Source organism: Struthio camelus, chromosome 16 (genome assembly GCF_040807025.1).
Source record: "Struthio camelus isolate bStrCam1 chromosome 16, bStrCam1.hap1, whole genome shotgun sequence".
Taxonomy (NCBI): Eukaryota; Metazoa; Chordata; class Aves; order Struthioniformes; family Struthionidae; genus Struthio; species Struthio camelus.
In genome coordinates, this window is record NC_090957.1 from 243,190 (window position 1) to 258,530 (window position 15,341).

General features: G+C 53.9%; 1 long non-coding RNA gene across 5 annotated transcripts in view; it reads left to right on the top strand.

Moving 5' to 3' along the window:
* LOC104141147 (uncharacterized) overlaps positions 1–12,521 on the top strand; it is a 122,558-nt gene extending 110,037 nt beyond the window's left edge. For all 5 annotated transcript variants that reach the window (XR_011134796.1, XR_011134794.1, XR_011134798.1 and 2 more), the window contains 3 exons: positions 2,855–3,419; positions 4,771–6,880; positions 7,395–12,521. This is a non-coding gene — a long non-coding RNA (uncharacterized lncRNA). The remainder of the gene's footprint in view (positions 1–2,854; positions 3,420–4,770; positions 6,881–7,394) is intronic.
* Positions 12,522–15,341: the final 2,820 nt, after the last annotated feature.

The window sequence follows — 15,341 nt, forward strand, 5'->3', positions numbered from 1 at the left end:
TCAGACCCGGGTGGCAGCTGACGGACACCACCTCCAGGCTGCGGAGGTGCCGCAGAGAAAACAGCCCAGACAAAGTGACAGCAAGGGCTGCCCAGAGCAGGGCAGGCAGGGAGAAGGTGAGAGCAACCGTGTCGAGGGACGGCAGGCAGAGCTGAGCCGAGCCGAGCCGTGTGAGCACGGCACGCAGCGCAGGAAGGAGTAAAACCTCTGAACCGCGGCCATGCTAGGCTGGGGGCCAGCAGAGCCAAGTGCTGGTGTTAGCGTATCTCGCAGACGCCGAACAGATCTGATGCAGTGCCACGGTCACTGAAAGCAGCCAGATACGCTGCTTGAGGCTTATCTCACCCAAGCTAGTCGGTGTGGCTCTGGCCCATCCTGTCCACTTCGCTCTCTGGATCTATTTTCAGCTCAGCCTAATACCATGCCAGAAGATGATGTGAGACAGTTTCCAGAGTAGACAGTTATGATATAATCTGTTGAGATGCCAGGTGCTTTTGTTATGCATGCTTGTTGCTTAATTAGAAGTTTCATGGTGGTTGTTTTAAGTGCCATTGCCTGAGTTGTGCTATCACAGAATCTCTTTTCTTCTGTGTCTGGCTCCTAGGGGCAGAGGAAGGCTGAAGAACATGATCTCTAACTAACTAACTGCTTTAAAAAAGACAAGTCTTTTTTTTTTTTATTATTACCTTTTATATCTCAGGAAGTTTTAAGCCAACTTCATAATTTGTTCAGACCTGACTCTAAATTGTTGAATGCCCTGATTTGTCAGCAAGTGCCAACACTGAGTTTACATTTTAATTGCAACCACGTTTAGTAAAGAAAGGCAAACCCATAAGTGATAACTCTTTATCCGAGTCATCGTGGCACTGCCTTTGGCTGCAGAGCTCAGCTGTGGGGTCCTGTGTCCGAAGCAGATTTTTCTCTTGCACGTTCTCCTGAGGCCCCTGTGATGTCCTTCCTGCCATCCCAGGGCCAGCAGCGTGGAGGACACAGGTCTGGGTCCAGGGTCTCAGTGATGCCATGAAGCTGTCAGCTTCATTTCCAGAATGTCTGAATTCATCTGCTGTTTATCTTCTGCAAGAATGTGAACGTCCCTGGAGACTCCTGCTCAGAGTCCAGGAAGTCATTAAATCAGAGCCTGAACTTCCAGCCTAGAAGAGTGCGGGAGAGGCCGTCATTATGGCCAGTAAAAAAGGACAATTGGATATCTCTGGCTAAAAAGGCAGAGACCTCCTATACTACTGCAGACACTACTTCTTGCTGGTCATTAACCTCAGCTGTGGAGTGGACCCAGTAATACAGATTCAGTTCAGCAGGTGGAGGCTGAACCAAAGCCTAAGTTGTTCAGGGATTTCAGCAACAAGAAATTGCTTTCCTCTTCCAAGTACTGTAGTTGGTTCCAAATGTTTCACTTGTCTCAAAATGAAAACATTGTGGCTAGATTTGGGGGTGGGGGGGGGCAGGGATGCTGTTATTTAGCGTCTCTTTAACTGCAGAATGCTCCATGCACAGTGGCACCAGTGCATTCCCGCATGCCTTGCTCGTTCTGCAGCACTTTGCATTTACTCCGGGTGCAATACCAAAACCCATATCTGTTCCGAGGGGGTCAGGGCTGAGCTGAGCTGAGCAGGCAGATTTGCAATGGCATTAATGCAAACTTCCGGCTGAACAGGTTTGGTTTTACAGAGCCCTGGAAGTGCTCGTCACTCGTCGTGATCACTCAGTGCCAGTCAGCTCCAAGTCCCAGCTGCACTGGTCAGCACTTCGGCGCATACATACATACATAGTAGTTCATGGCCTTCGTACACAGCCTTGCTGTACCGTGCGGCATGCAGATGTGGCCTGGATTGTGCCAGGTCTCGCCCTTGGCTGTGCGGTGCCACGGCGTGCACCCCATGGAGCGGAGGCTCCAGCTGGCGCCTTGCAGAGGGGCACCGCAGGTCTGCGGCTCTGCAACACCCAGTGCAACCGCACCGGGGTCGCAGTCAGCCGCTGAGCTCATGGCCGATGTGGTCAAAATAACAAACAATGGAATGCGAATCCTTTGTCTTTTGACATCGATCCCTGTGATCCCTGAGCCCCAGGGCTCCTGCTCTGTTTGATGGCTCCGGTGCTCGCATCAATTCTGTATTAATGAATTCCTGCCCTCGTTTCCTCCCTCTCCCACGAAGCAAGGCTCTTCCCAGCCCTGGGGTAATTAACACTTTCTTCCCTGATAACGGACTGCTGCCAGTTAGAGGAGGAGCTGCCACGTGGCAATCTTGACCCCTGGGACATTACTCCTGCCCCTGCCCAGCTCACAGCCCTGCCACTGGGGTGCTGTCACTGCCGAGAGCCGTTTGCATCACCCAGGGGTGCTTAGGTCTGGAAGCCATGTTACACTGATTGAGAAGGAGCTCGTGCATTCAGCTCATTGTTTTAATCATCTCCAGCTGCAAGATCGCTCTCTTTTGTGTACAGAAATCAATATTTTTGCTGCTCTCCCTCCCTCATAAGGGCATTATCTTTTTCTGTCTAAACAATTGAACTTTATTGACTTGATATCTTCACGCTTTGTCACTTCCTCTTGAGCGAGGCTGGTACAGTCTGTGCGGTTTTACTGGGAACCTGGAGGTAATTTGTTGTTAGAGATGAGTTGACTCTTTTGCCCAGTGATTTCTTTCATGGCAAAACTTGAGCTGGTTCTCCGCAGAGCACTCAGGCAGCATGAGCTCCATGTGAGATGAGCTTTTCTTGCCTTTGGCCAGTTGATCTGCTCCTTGGTACCGCAGGCAGCGTGCCTGCCAGAAGCTTAGAGAGGAATGGGCACATTTCATTCGTACATCCTGTTTGCTTTGTTATTTAAATTTTTCAGGTTGCTGCTCTGATTTGGTCCCACAAGATCTCCAGGAGGTCAGTGCAAGTTCAGGTGGGGACTGGCCAGAAGAGAGAAGGATGGCTGGGGTTGAAGAGGATATAATCCTGTTTCCCTCATCCCGTCTCTGGTGCACCCTGTGGGTCCTGGGATTTCGGAGCAGAAGCATCTCTGGCCTGCTTCATCACCACTGTGGCGCCAGGGAGTTCATCCCTGTCCGTCTCTATGAGCCCGCGTGCAGCGGTGAGAGTGGAGCGTCACAGGCGAGAGGGCAAAGGCAGAACAAGGCAGAAGCTGAAGAAATCTGACTGAGGACCAAGATTCAGGCTATGGACAGTGACATTAATTAACTTCAGAGTTCCCTTTGCTGGCAATGGGAATTTTGGGGGTAAAGACTGTGCTCCCAAGGGTCAGTGAGACCTGAGCAGCCTGGTGTTGATGCAGCGGTTGGTTTTGTGCACTCCAGGCATGCAGGGCAAAGAGCTGGCATGGACCTTCCTGGTCTTGAAGCATGGCACCTCTCGTGGAGCCCTCCCCAGGCAAAAAGGGATTTTATCCTCCAATGGTAAGAGTCACAAATGACGAACTCTCAGAATTTTAATGTCACACCTGGTAGCACATCCCTTAAAGGAGGAAGCAGAGAGAGACAAATTAAAGGGCAATGTTTAAGATCAGGTTGTTCTTTTTCCCTTTTTCTCTCTTTTTTTGCCTTTTTCTTTCCCCTGTTAAAGGGCTGACATTTGCAGCACCATACGTCAAGACTTCTAAAAAGCACTGGAGTTTAAAATGGCTTCATAATTTCCAGGTCATTTGTACTGCGTTTCCTTTCCTGATCATTTATTCTACTTCGCTTGCTTAAAATATAATTCATTAAAAGGAAGGGGTTCCAGGGTAATTTAATTTAGCAGAGGTCTAATGGAGAGCAAAAATGTGTTTTCTCCCCACTGAACTTCACCCAAACCTGACAGGCTTGGCAGAAGGGTGGCTCGAGGCCCTGGATTAGATTCTGCTGCTTTTCTCTGCTTGAGGAATTTGGGCACCTGCCTTAGAGGGCAGAGAAAACGGGAACCTTGCACCGTGCCAGCAAGGAGCAGCGCTCCGTTGGCAGGGGCTGGCTCCTCCGTGCGGCTGCGGCCCCTCTTCTGCGACGTGCCTGCAAGGCTGGCGGCAGACGCCGGAGGAGCGGCGGTGGCTCTGGGCGGCGTGAGGCCGCGGTCTGTGGCCATGCTGACCTCCTTGCCGGCGCCCGCAGCTGCCACTGCAGCAGCCTGTCGCTCGCTTCATCATTAGCATTTGCCGCATCTGACTTCTTCTCTTCCTGAGGGCAGAATTATTTACGTGTTTGCTTCCTTCTTTAATTATGAGTTTTAATTTGCTTGCTTTCTGCCTCCTGCACCTTGCTTTTTGTTTTGCTTTGTTTTTTTAATTAGTTGTGGCCGACAGATGACGGCCTCATGCCCGGATTGGGAAGCTGCAGGATTGGGGCAGTTCTGCATAGCACAAGGAGTTGAAGCCTCCGAGGAGGAAAAAACCTAACAAACAGCTTTATTGCTAGTTGAACTGCAGTTAAAGCAGTTAAAGCAGGCCAAGCGCTCACCCTGCTCAGGAGGCAGGACCCTGGGTGCCCGGTTTCCCCGACCGGTCGCAGTGCCCACGCGGGCCAGGGGTGCTGGCTGGAGCTCCTGCAGCAGGCTCGCTCTCACACGCAGGCTTGCAGATCGGCTTCTGTCTGCAATAAAAATTTTAAAAGGTAGGGCCGCTCTCGTGATTTTGTGGGAAGGAGCAGGCGCACACAAGCGCCGCTGTGTGCTCAGCACAGCTGCGTTTTGCATCAATAGTGATTACTTTTTCCTCAGAGCTGTGGCTCTCTCTTAGATGGATAACAATTCCCTTCTCTTTATCGCCTTGTATTTCAGGACCGTCTTGGAGTTTGCCGACAGGATAATCAATGAGCAGTTAGCTTGCTGCTTCCATCTGGAGATTTAATTCCAGTTACCTGTGGATAGAAGACATGCAATTAACAGAACAACTTCTCATGACTCTGTAATCCAAGAATGCCGCTTGCACAAGAAATCATGCTGTCAGTTAATGCAGTGCCACAGGGCCAGGGAGAAATGGATAATGACATGACCGATTGCAAATGCAAGGCAGAGGGGGGCCATCAGAATGAAGCAAAACATTGCACCAAACTCAGCCTTATTATTCATGGCAGATGCTGGAGCTGCTGAATGCAGAGAATTATTCAGCTCCACTGGCTCTGCTCTGTTGACAGCATCTCCTGATTTTATCTGGAGGGTGCTTCTGGACGGAGACACACATCGTCTTCGACTCTTAGGCCCAGACAGCAGCATTGGTGGCTGCAGCCAGCTGGGCTCAGTGCTAATGTGCCTGTTTTGTCTGGAGCTCGGGCTTTACAGCCTGGCCTGGGGTGAAGGTGGGAGCACAGAGCTGCCCAGGGGCACTGGGAGAGGAGCAGAGTTGGGCTAGGACTGGGGCAGCTGTGGCCTGGGAGCGCAGGACCTGGGGGAGCGATGAAGGGGAAGGGACCTGCGTCGGGGAGAGGGTCGGGGTCAGTTCAGAGAGCTGCGTTTCCCCCTCCTGCTTGCCCTTTTTTTGTCCATGGCCTCTCTGCAGACTTTCTGAGTGCTGTTCGCATCGTACCACCTGGGATGCAGTCGTGCCCCAGCCATGCAGGAGGCAGAGCAAGCGCGGGTTCACCCCCCAGCAGTCTCCTGCGGCAGAGGCTGAATTTGGTCCCAAATGTCCGGGGATTACTGTGGGGTCTGAAACCACTTTCCGTGCTGGAAACGCTGGAGTTGCGTGGTGGGCGCTGGTGTCAGCAGGACTCCTGCAGCCACAGGAGGACAGCGAGGTGGCTTGGCCCCTCCAGAGGAGAAGCAGGCAGAAGTGGCTGCATGAGCAGCGAAGACAAGTGCCCCGGGGATGCAGGGGGCTGGAGATGTCCCCTCCACGGTGAACGAGAGACGCCTGCAGGGTCACTGCTGGGAGCGCCCCGCGGGCGCAGAGGGGGCGAGCGGCGGCCCTCCCGTGCGTGCTTCAGCGTCGTGCAGAGGGTGCTGCGGTCCCTGTTGTACAGCTGGGGACACCAAGCTTCTTCCACGTGAACAAATTAAAGAATAAAATGTAAGGAGTAATGCTGTAGTCAGGAGTGAAAAGTAAATACAAACTGCTTTAAAATCTAAAGGGGATCGGACTGAGAGATAGACTTGAAAACAGAGGAGATGGAGCATTCTCGTGGGGATGAGGGGAAGGTTTGGAAAAATAAATGTTTGCTGGCTGTCAAGGAAGAGAAACGAGGCTAATTCAACATAATTGTGAGCCGTTGGTAATGGAGCACAGCACGGGCTGCCGGCTCAAATGCAGAGTTACAGTGAGCTAAATGGACGCGGGACCCAAGGGCCCTGGGTGCGATGGCTCTTGCGGCGGGACGTCTTCCTGCCCCGGCTCCGTAGCAGCGGAGCAGCCGTCCCTCGCCCTGGCAGGGCACTGCCGCAGCGACCTGCTGGCTCTGGCGCTCACCCCAGTTCTGTGCAGATGCTCAGATGCAGAAAAATGCTCACTCCATCTTTCTGTCAAAACAGGAGTGCTTTTAACAAAAACGTGGTGTATTTTTTCTGCTGGAACAATATCTTAACAATGCCAGATCTCCCACCTGCTCTGCTGAAATGGTGGCGTAAACATTTGGAGGCTCTTAGCAGTTGGAGCAGGGAAGCGTTCAGCGGGTGCAGCCACGGCTGGAGGAGACAACGGCGGACGGCTCCGACTGCAGCAGAAGGATGGAGCCAGCCTGAAACAGGCGCCGGGGCCGGAAGGGCGCGGGGAGGCCGTCCTGCGCCAGCGAGGCCCGGGGAGGCACGCCAACTCCTCTGCCGGGTGGTCTCCACGCTGCCTGCGGGTCTCTGACGGGCTCCTCCTCCTCCTCCTCCTCCTCCTCACCTGGCTGCCGCCCATTGCGACTTCACAGCGTTGGCAAGACACCTTTTTTTTTTTTTTAAAGGGAAAAAGGTAGCAAGATTTATTGATTAATTAAAAAGCTAACCCAACATTCTGATTGCATAAGATCTGAATTTGTGGTTTTCATTAGCAGAGCTCCAACTAAATTAATCCTACTTCTTTATGGCCACAGCAGCGTTATTTAATTTTCTGTTATGTAAACTACTTTGCGCTAAGCTTATTTTAACAGCAATAAGGAAATTCACTTTGAGATTGCATAAAAAGCAACAGCAATATTGTATTTTTCAGGAGGTTGGTCAACAGACATAGACAGGGAGAGTTGGTTTATGCTCCCCTGGTGCCTGTCCATCTAGCCGATAGATCATGGTCTCTAGCTAATATTTTACCATATTGCTTGCTGTATTCTGTGTGAAACAAAAATAATTACAGATATTTCTCAGATCACCACTCAGTTATCTTTAATTGGAAGCTGAGCCAAAGATGCAGTGTTTAAATGCAGCAGTACAATTTGCAGCTACATGATGCTATTTTTTTCTAATGTGATTCTCTTTTTTCTCCTCTCCAGACAGGAAAGTCTCTGTTTCAAACCCAGATGCAGGAATAAAGAAAAGTCCCTGTTCACCCTCCAGGAAGGGGGTGAGCTAAATGAGAGCAGCGGAGAATTTTAAGAGACACCCTTGGCAAATAAGTATTTGCTAAGTGCAAATGTTTTCAGGCCAGATTTCTGGAGCCTTAGGCCCTGTCTCCCCAGTTCCCTCCTCACTCAGTACCAGGGTGCATCTGCTGACAATCTTGGATCACAATCTGGGATCGCAGGGCCCTGTACGAATAAACCTGCCCACACGCGAAGATGGCTGAAGCTTTTGCTGCCTGGGATGCACTCCAAACCCGCAACAGGCTCCTCAGGGGATGCGTAACATTACTGGCCTTCTGTTTGGCTCCGGATGCCCTTGTGCCCCCTCCCGAAGCCCTGTCTGCGGCCGCGCTCCGGCTCGTCCAGCTTCCACCTTGGGGTTGGGACGCCAGTTGGCCCCGCGGGGATGCTGCCAGTCCCTGTACTCCGACAGCGGTGCCGGTGTGGCACGGGCCTCCTCCCAGGCACACGCTCGCTTTCCTCCCAGGTCGGAAGGAACAAAGCTCCAGGAGGGACCCAGAGCTGCTTCAACAAACATTTTCCACCCCATTTTAACATTTTATATTTTTAGGAAGCTTCCCTTGGCAGCAATTACTGCCCTCTGAGCAAGCAGCCAGGCAGCCAGCAGAAGGGAACAGTCGCATTTGGAAAGCAAATGATCCTGCAGGAGAGCTGGGGAGGTGGTCTGTTCATGGGAAACAGAATTAAGGACTGAAAAGTGTCACGCAGGTAAATACCACGGTCATGTTTTTATGCTAACAATGCAGTCCATTAAGCTCTTTCCATCAGCATCTCCACAGGTTTTCCAGAGATGGTGTGTGCTGCATTTCCAGGGCTCGCGCCAGTGCCTTGGATGCTCCCGTCCGCTCTCCCAGTGCAGAGCAGCGGCAGGGACGGGCTGCGGTTGGCCGTGGGCAGATCTGGGCTGAGCCGGCCGTGCTGCTCCCGGGGGAGCTGGCAGCAGCGATGGGGAGACTGGGCATGTGGCTCCAGGGCCAGAGGGGATGCGCCGTGGACAGGTGCCAGAGCTGAGCAGAGAGCAGCAACACAAAGCGGGAGGGTCAGGGGGACAGGCCTGGGCTGCTGTGCTCAGACCTCGATGCGGGGAGAGGAGAGGTGCATGGCCTGAAACATCTCTCCCGTTGCCCACCCAGGACGGGTGCTCGCTGTGCTGGCCGTAGCCTGCCTTGGCTGCAGAGCCCGTGTCTCACCGCACCTTGAGCTGTGCGGAGTGGAGCGGTGGAGGGGGTGGCAGGACAGACCTGGCACCATTTCCGAAAAACCCTGACGTGCCCAGAGAGCGCCAATAGATGGGGAGGGGGGAGGATGTGGCGGCATTATGCATGCACAGTGCAAATCACTCATAACTCATAAATAATCATCCCCACACATGAGAGCTCAGAATGAAAATGCCAAGCAGACTTTAATAGTACAACATTAGCAAATTAAGTCCAGGTGAACAGGCAGGGAGCAAGTGAGAATCCAGTCTTTTCTGATGTCCCTGCCAGACAGGAGGGAAAGCAGAGTAGCCGTGTGCAGGAGAAGCTGCACCCCAGCTCTCTTTGAATGCAGCATTTAGTGCCAAGCAGCAAATTAAACAGTCATTTGGAAGGAAATAGCTATTGATCAAAAACCCTGAAAAATAGAAGAGGCTGCTAAAACTCCTGAGACCCTGGGAACACTTTGGGCATGAACTGTTGGAGGCTGGTGCGCTGCCCACGAAGACGGAGCTGGTGCTTTCTGGGTGTCTTTTCCGGCGGGGGGGGCAGGAGAGATGAATCATGCAGGGCTGCAGGCTGCACAGGAGGCCCAGAGCTGCCTCCCCTCACGGTGCCATTTCTGCACCGGCACCTTTTGCCTGGCTGGGGCAGAGCATGGGACCAGGCGTCCCGGCTGCTCGCTCTCTGCCTGCCATCCACGCGTTCCTGCCCGGGTGGGTTTCCCCATCGCTGAGGAGAGATGCCAGGATGCAGCAGGGTGCCGCGGTGCTGCCCAAGCCTGGGGTAAAGCTCCCAAGCACGCATGGCCTCGGCTGCAGCTGCACAAGGTCAGTCTGGTGCTGCAAAATGGATCCCAAAAGTCCTAAACAGCAAGGAAATAACCCCCCCCCCTTCCAACTACCTGCGAGATCTCTTGTGGGTGACAACGGAGGCAGCCAAAGGATCCTGGGAGACACAAGGGCCCCAGAGGTGAGCGCTGGTCACACAAGGTCCAGAGACCCCCAGCCCCATGCAGCCCTCGAGGCCGCTGGGCTCCCAGCCCTGGGACCCTCTGCCACTGCTAGACTAGTGGAGAAACTCGGCTCTTTTGATTAAAGGTGCCCAGACTGTTTATTCCCAACATCAGATGCATTGGGAAGGCGTTTACTGAATGGTGGTATCACTGGTTGCAGCAAATCATTCAAAAATGGGTAATTTCCATGGATAACGAACAAAATAAGTTATTTTCGGCACCATGGACAGAGGCAGGGAGGGTGTCTGCAAGCTGTGGCTCTCGGTGGGAATCACCGTTTCTCGTGCTTTTGGGTAGGGTCAGGCTGGGCCCGAGCCAGCCCCGTGCCGACGCGGTCCAGCTGCAGCTGCGAGAACGGGAAAGGGCAGGTTTCCGCTGCCTGGAAAACCCTTCGGCGTTTCCATTGCAGGCAGCAGACGCCTTTCCCGTCACAGCCAGGCTGCGCGGGCCCTGGCTGCTGGAGCCCCTGGATCTTTTTAGGACATCTCACGGGCTTGGGATCGGAACGGGGCAGGCAGCGGGGCTGGTGCCGCCTGGCAGGCATGTAGCTGCAGCTTTTCCTGCCCAAACAACTAAATACCTCTGGCTTTGGCTCGAGTGCCTGAATCGCGTTACCCTCCTCCCCCAGCACAGCTAACAGGGAGGGCTGATTCGTCAGCCAAAGAGCAGAACTGTTTTTCTTTCCAAGGCCATCCTTATTTCCATTAAAATCTGAAAGTATTGAATTGCATAAGAAGCCATTACTAGCTTAATGAGAAGTGCTGCCAAGCATGCCGTGTCCTTCATGGCACCTTACGGCACCGCGGCGAGGGGCGAGGGGCGAGGGGCTCCTGCAAGCCGGCGTCGGAGCCGGCTGCCGTGTGCTTCCTGCCACCGGCTGAGCCCGGAGCAGCAACCGGGGCTCCCCGCGGTGCTAACGCCTGGGCGACCTTTGAAATCCCAACCCACGCCCTGGTGAAATGCCAGCAAATCCAGCCAAATGTCTAAAGCAAATGTCTAGCGCCTCCGAAATCATCGGAAATGCCAGCGGGAAGCAGGTGCTGGCGGGTCCCCGGAGGAGGCGGCGGCTGCCTGGGAAGATCACGGGCCACTGGGACCTTCACGGACGTGCAGAGCGGGAGCGAGAGAAGGACCCGATGCCGCCGTGGGGGTCGAAGCCAGCCGGAGACGCAGGGGCCCCCGGAGCGCAGGGCATCCCGACTGCGACCCGGTTGGTTCTTTTAAGGGTCCTCTTGGCCTCGTAGGAAGAGCTTTGCTGTTTCGGGAGCGCTGGAGCCGCCCTTCCACACTCCTGCGGCCCCCACGTCCTCCGCGCCTCTGCGTGCAATCCCGCCCCGTCCCCGCGTCCCCCCCCGCGAGCCCAGCGCAGCCGCTGATCAGAATTGGGGCTCTTTTAGCAAAAAACGACCGTGCAGCTGCAGGATCCCCAGCAGTGTCCGCTGCCGCAGATCCTCTCCCATCCCTGTGGCGGCTGCCATGGTAACGGGGACTCCTCCGTGTCCTTCTGCTTAATTGAAGGCAAAAAAAAAAAAAAATCAAATAAATAAACCAAACCTGGAGCTGGTCGTAGCAGCCCAAGGCGAGGAGCTCTGCACTGGGGCTGCCGCCGGGTCCTGCAAGGGCCGTAGATCTCCCCAGGCCCCTCTTGGATCAGTATTTCACTGCACCTTATAGGGTTTTTTTTCATGCTCTTGGGGAAGCATGCAGCTTTTTTTTGGGGGGGGGGGGGAGGTTGTGAAATGGGAGAGTCATATTGCCAACTGCAAGATGCATATTTTTTTTTCAGTGATGGAGGCGAGGGAGTGCACGGGGCTGTCAGGGCAGAGGAGACGTGGGGAGGAAGGGGGCAGCAGGGCCAGCCCCGGTAGCAGGGCAGAGGCGGTTAGGTCTGGCTGGAGAAGGTCTCGCCAGCCGCAGCGCGAGTCCTGGGCTGCCGGTTGCTGTTGTTTGTTAAAAATGCACGTGGATCCGTGAGACCCAGTGTCACGTTTCCATTGCATAACACTAAAATTGCACACGCCATTCAAGTCCCAGCACATAAAGCCCAGTTTACAGTTGGGCAAAAGTGCCGCTGATTTACCACGCCGGGAGAGGAGTGTGCGGAGGGGGATGAGGCCGGCCGCCGTGGGGACCCTGAGCCGCAGCAGCGGCTCCCGGGGAGCGTCGATGCGGCCCCGGCAGGTCGAGGCAGCAGCACCAGCTTCCAGGCTGCTTTCTGTTTTTTGAGATGTGGAAAATTTAGATGAAAATGTCGAGTTGTTTTTTTCTTTCTTTCTTTCTGAAGCTTCGCCCGGGTTGCAGGAGCTGCCCTGGGGCTGCGGCACGGCAGAAATGCCCGCGAGGGCTGCAGGAGCGGCCGGCCGAGCCGGCGCATGCGCTGCCCCTGTCCCCCGCGGGAAAGGCCGCTGCGGCGTCCCCCCCACCCAAATGATCTATTTAGCAAATTGACTGTTTAATTAATTTCTGCAAGTGCTGAGACACCACCAGACGGGAATTACCTGAGCCCAAGCAGTAATTAATTGCAGATAAAAACCAATCAAGAAGGGCTAGACAAACAGAAAGTCACAAGGGTACAAACTGAGGGGGGAAAAAATCAATGTAAAAAGGAAAAGGAAGCAGAGGGGGAAGACGAGCTGTCCGCGGTGGGGGAGCGCAGCCCGGGGTCCCGCCGCCGAGCCGGGCCTTTTGCTGCTCTGACAGTGTAATGGGACTGGGGGGATTCTGGGTTTTTTTTCCTTCCCCCAGATGTCCTTATGGCTGGAAAAATTGGATCCAAGCCTCGTGACTGTTAATTCTGCACAATAAACTTTTTGCAACGAAAAAAGCTGAAATCATAGTAAACTTGGCTGTTGGAACAGTTTTTGTTACCCCAGTCACGCAGCTGCTTAAACCACAGCAGTTAATTTTTTGCTTGGCTCTGTGCCAGAATTTGTTTTAAACAAATAAATAACTACATAAATACATAAATAAATACATAAATAAAGGGAAAGAAGGGAAGGCTGGACCCTGAGCAGCTCCACTGCAGACGTCACTACGAGAACCTGGCTCACAGAAAGTTTATTTTAACAACCAGCACAACTCTAATTAGGGGAAGGCAGCTCAGAAACATGACATTATCCTGACAAACTAATGAAACAACTTAATAGCATGTAATACGTGTGCACATTGCCATAGCTGGTGAGTGACACAAGCAAACATTAATTGTGAAATTCTCATCAGTGGCTAAAATGTGAAACTTCACAGCGTTTAGCAGCAAATAAAATGTAACATGTCAAAGAGCTAAAAATGATGTCAAATTGCTTTAATTAATAGAAGATTCCCATCCAGACTCTATGCTAATAACCCACTTGAATCTAACACAATGTGCTAAATGATAATTAATGCATTTAAGCAGAGTTTAGACATCTGACGAGTTGCTGCTGCATTTGTGGCCATCGTGCTGGGCTCCATGGTGCACGCGTTGGGGGCGAACCCCACGGTACGCACCATCTTCCAGGTGCCTTCAGCCACAAAAAAAAGGTCAGTTTCAGCCTCCAAGGTGGGTCTTCTGCAAGTTTATCCAAAAGCAGTATCTCATCCCAGTCCTTCCCTCTAACCTGGAGAAAAAAATTGAATCACGGCAGCAGCCTGCAGACAGTGGCAGGCTCTCCCACGTCCAGAGCGGCGGCTGGAAGCGAAGGGACCTTTGTCGGGGGCGAGAGACGAAAACGTGCAATGAGAGTCGGAACGAAGCCAGCAACTCATAAGTCAACGTTTTCTATTAGATTACATCTCCACCCCACGCACGGGCGTATCGTGGCAACCGCCCGGACCCCGGGACTCTCCCGCGGCGCTCCAGCACCGCCTGCAGCCCCCGCGCTGAGCCCCGCTCGGAGGAATCCGGGAAAATCCGCTCCCGCCCCGAAGGCAGGAGCCTGCGGAGCCTCCTGGGGTGTCAGTCAGGATGGCGGCGTGGGCGATGCCGAATGAGCCGGTGTCTGCTGCCACCTCGGCCCTGCTCCAGCAGCCGTCTGCCCCGGATGGGCTGGATCCTGCCCCGGGAGCCCCCTGGACAGGCCAGATCCTGCACTGGGAGCCCCCTGGACAGGCCGGATCCTGCCCCGGGAGCCCCCTGGACAGGCCAGATCCTGCCCCGGGAGCCCCCAGCAGCTACAGTGATGCCTTTACCGTGGCTTTGCTCAGCCAGGCTCCCTCCTCCGGCCAGCATTAATTCCCGACGTTCCTTCAGATCTCAAAGCCGCCCCCAATGGCTGTTGATATGAGTCTAACAGCAAGTTAAATCCCCAGCCCGGGGCATCGCATTAGAGAGAAAAGGCCCAGTGAGGAGCTTGCAGGGCAGGGGATGTCCAGGGACACAGGGATGCCTAGGGACATGGGGACACGTGAGAACAGGGGGCTGCCCGGGGACCTGGCACCTCCCGTGCAGCGGGTGAGCAAGGCAGCAGCTCCCGGCTGCTGGCAGGATGCGGCGACCGGCGCTGGGGCTGGCGCCAGGCTCCGACGCGCCCAGCCGGGGCCGGCAGCTGCGGCGGGATGGGGCTCGGACCCCCGTCCTGGGCCCTGCGCCCACCGTCTGCCCCCTCTGGGGGGGGCGGGGGGGGGGCTGGTTGTTGCAGCCGTGTCAAAAAAAAATTGCAATCACGTCTTCAGAGCTTTAAAATTCAGGATTTAAAGTCACTTTCCATAAATCTCATTGATGAGGGCATATGGGCACCATTTTACTCTAAGGTAACATTCATGCATATTTAATTAGGCTGCAGTAAATAATTCACTGCAATTGATTTTTTATTAATAAACTATTGTGAGACAGATTATCATGCTGGGGTTCAGACAACTACATGATTGCACGCTTCGGTTGGGGGGCGGGGGGGGAAGGCAACACCAGCCTTTTAAAAGCTTTCATCTCCTTTTGCTCCGTTTTGTTATAACACGTCGTGTCATCTCTTTCAGAAAGCCAATTTTCATAAATCACTTATCACCTGTTATTAATATCGCATTTCCAGGTGTTTCTTGAGTCCTGACATTTTCGCAGGAGTTGGCAAAGCCTAGAAAACCGCTGCCTCCTGCAGCAGCCCTAACATGGGCCCTTCTGATGCATTTACCCAGGAACACAGCAAGAAAATGCAATTTTTAGGAGCTGAAAAACCCTTGATTAAATAGCACTTAAACTCCAGCTTTTCATTCTCGCAGCAGGTTGCAACCGTGAACAATAAAACCCCATCACCTTGGGATATTAATGAATTTATTTCTTCAGGCATCAAAGAAAGAAAAAGCGCCCTTGGCGGATGGCTTGCTCAGCCTGGCCCCGCGGGACCAGGGCGGCGCAGCACGGGGAGGAGCCGCCGCTGCGTTCGCTGGGGCTGAGCGCTCCTGCAAGAGCCGCAGCGGGTTGCAAACCCATCCTGGCTCCAGCTGCGAATGCCATCCTCATCCTGGCTCCAGCGCTAGCAGCCCCCAAAAGCCCCCGAAACACGGTGCCTTCCAGGTGCCCAAGCTCCAGCATTTGGCTTTTCCCCCTCCCCATTTATTCTGGCAAGTGCTAGGGCGCGTTTGCCTGCACTATCGTCAGCCTGCTGGCGCAGGGCGGTGGGACCGGGGCATGGGGTGGCCTCATCCCAGGCAGAGGAGGGCCTGAAGCACCCGGCA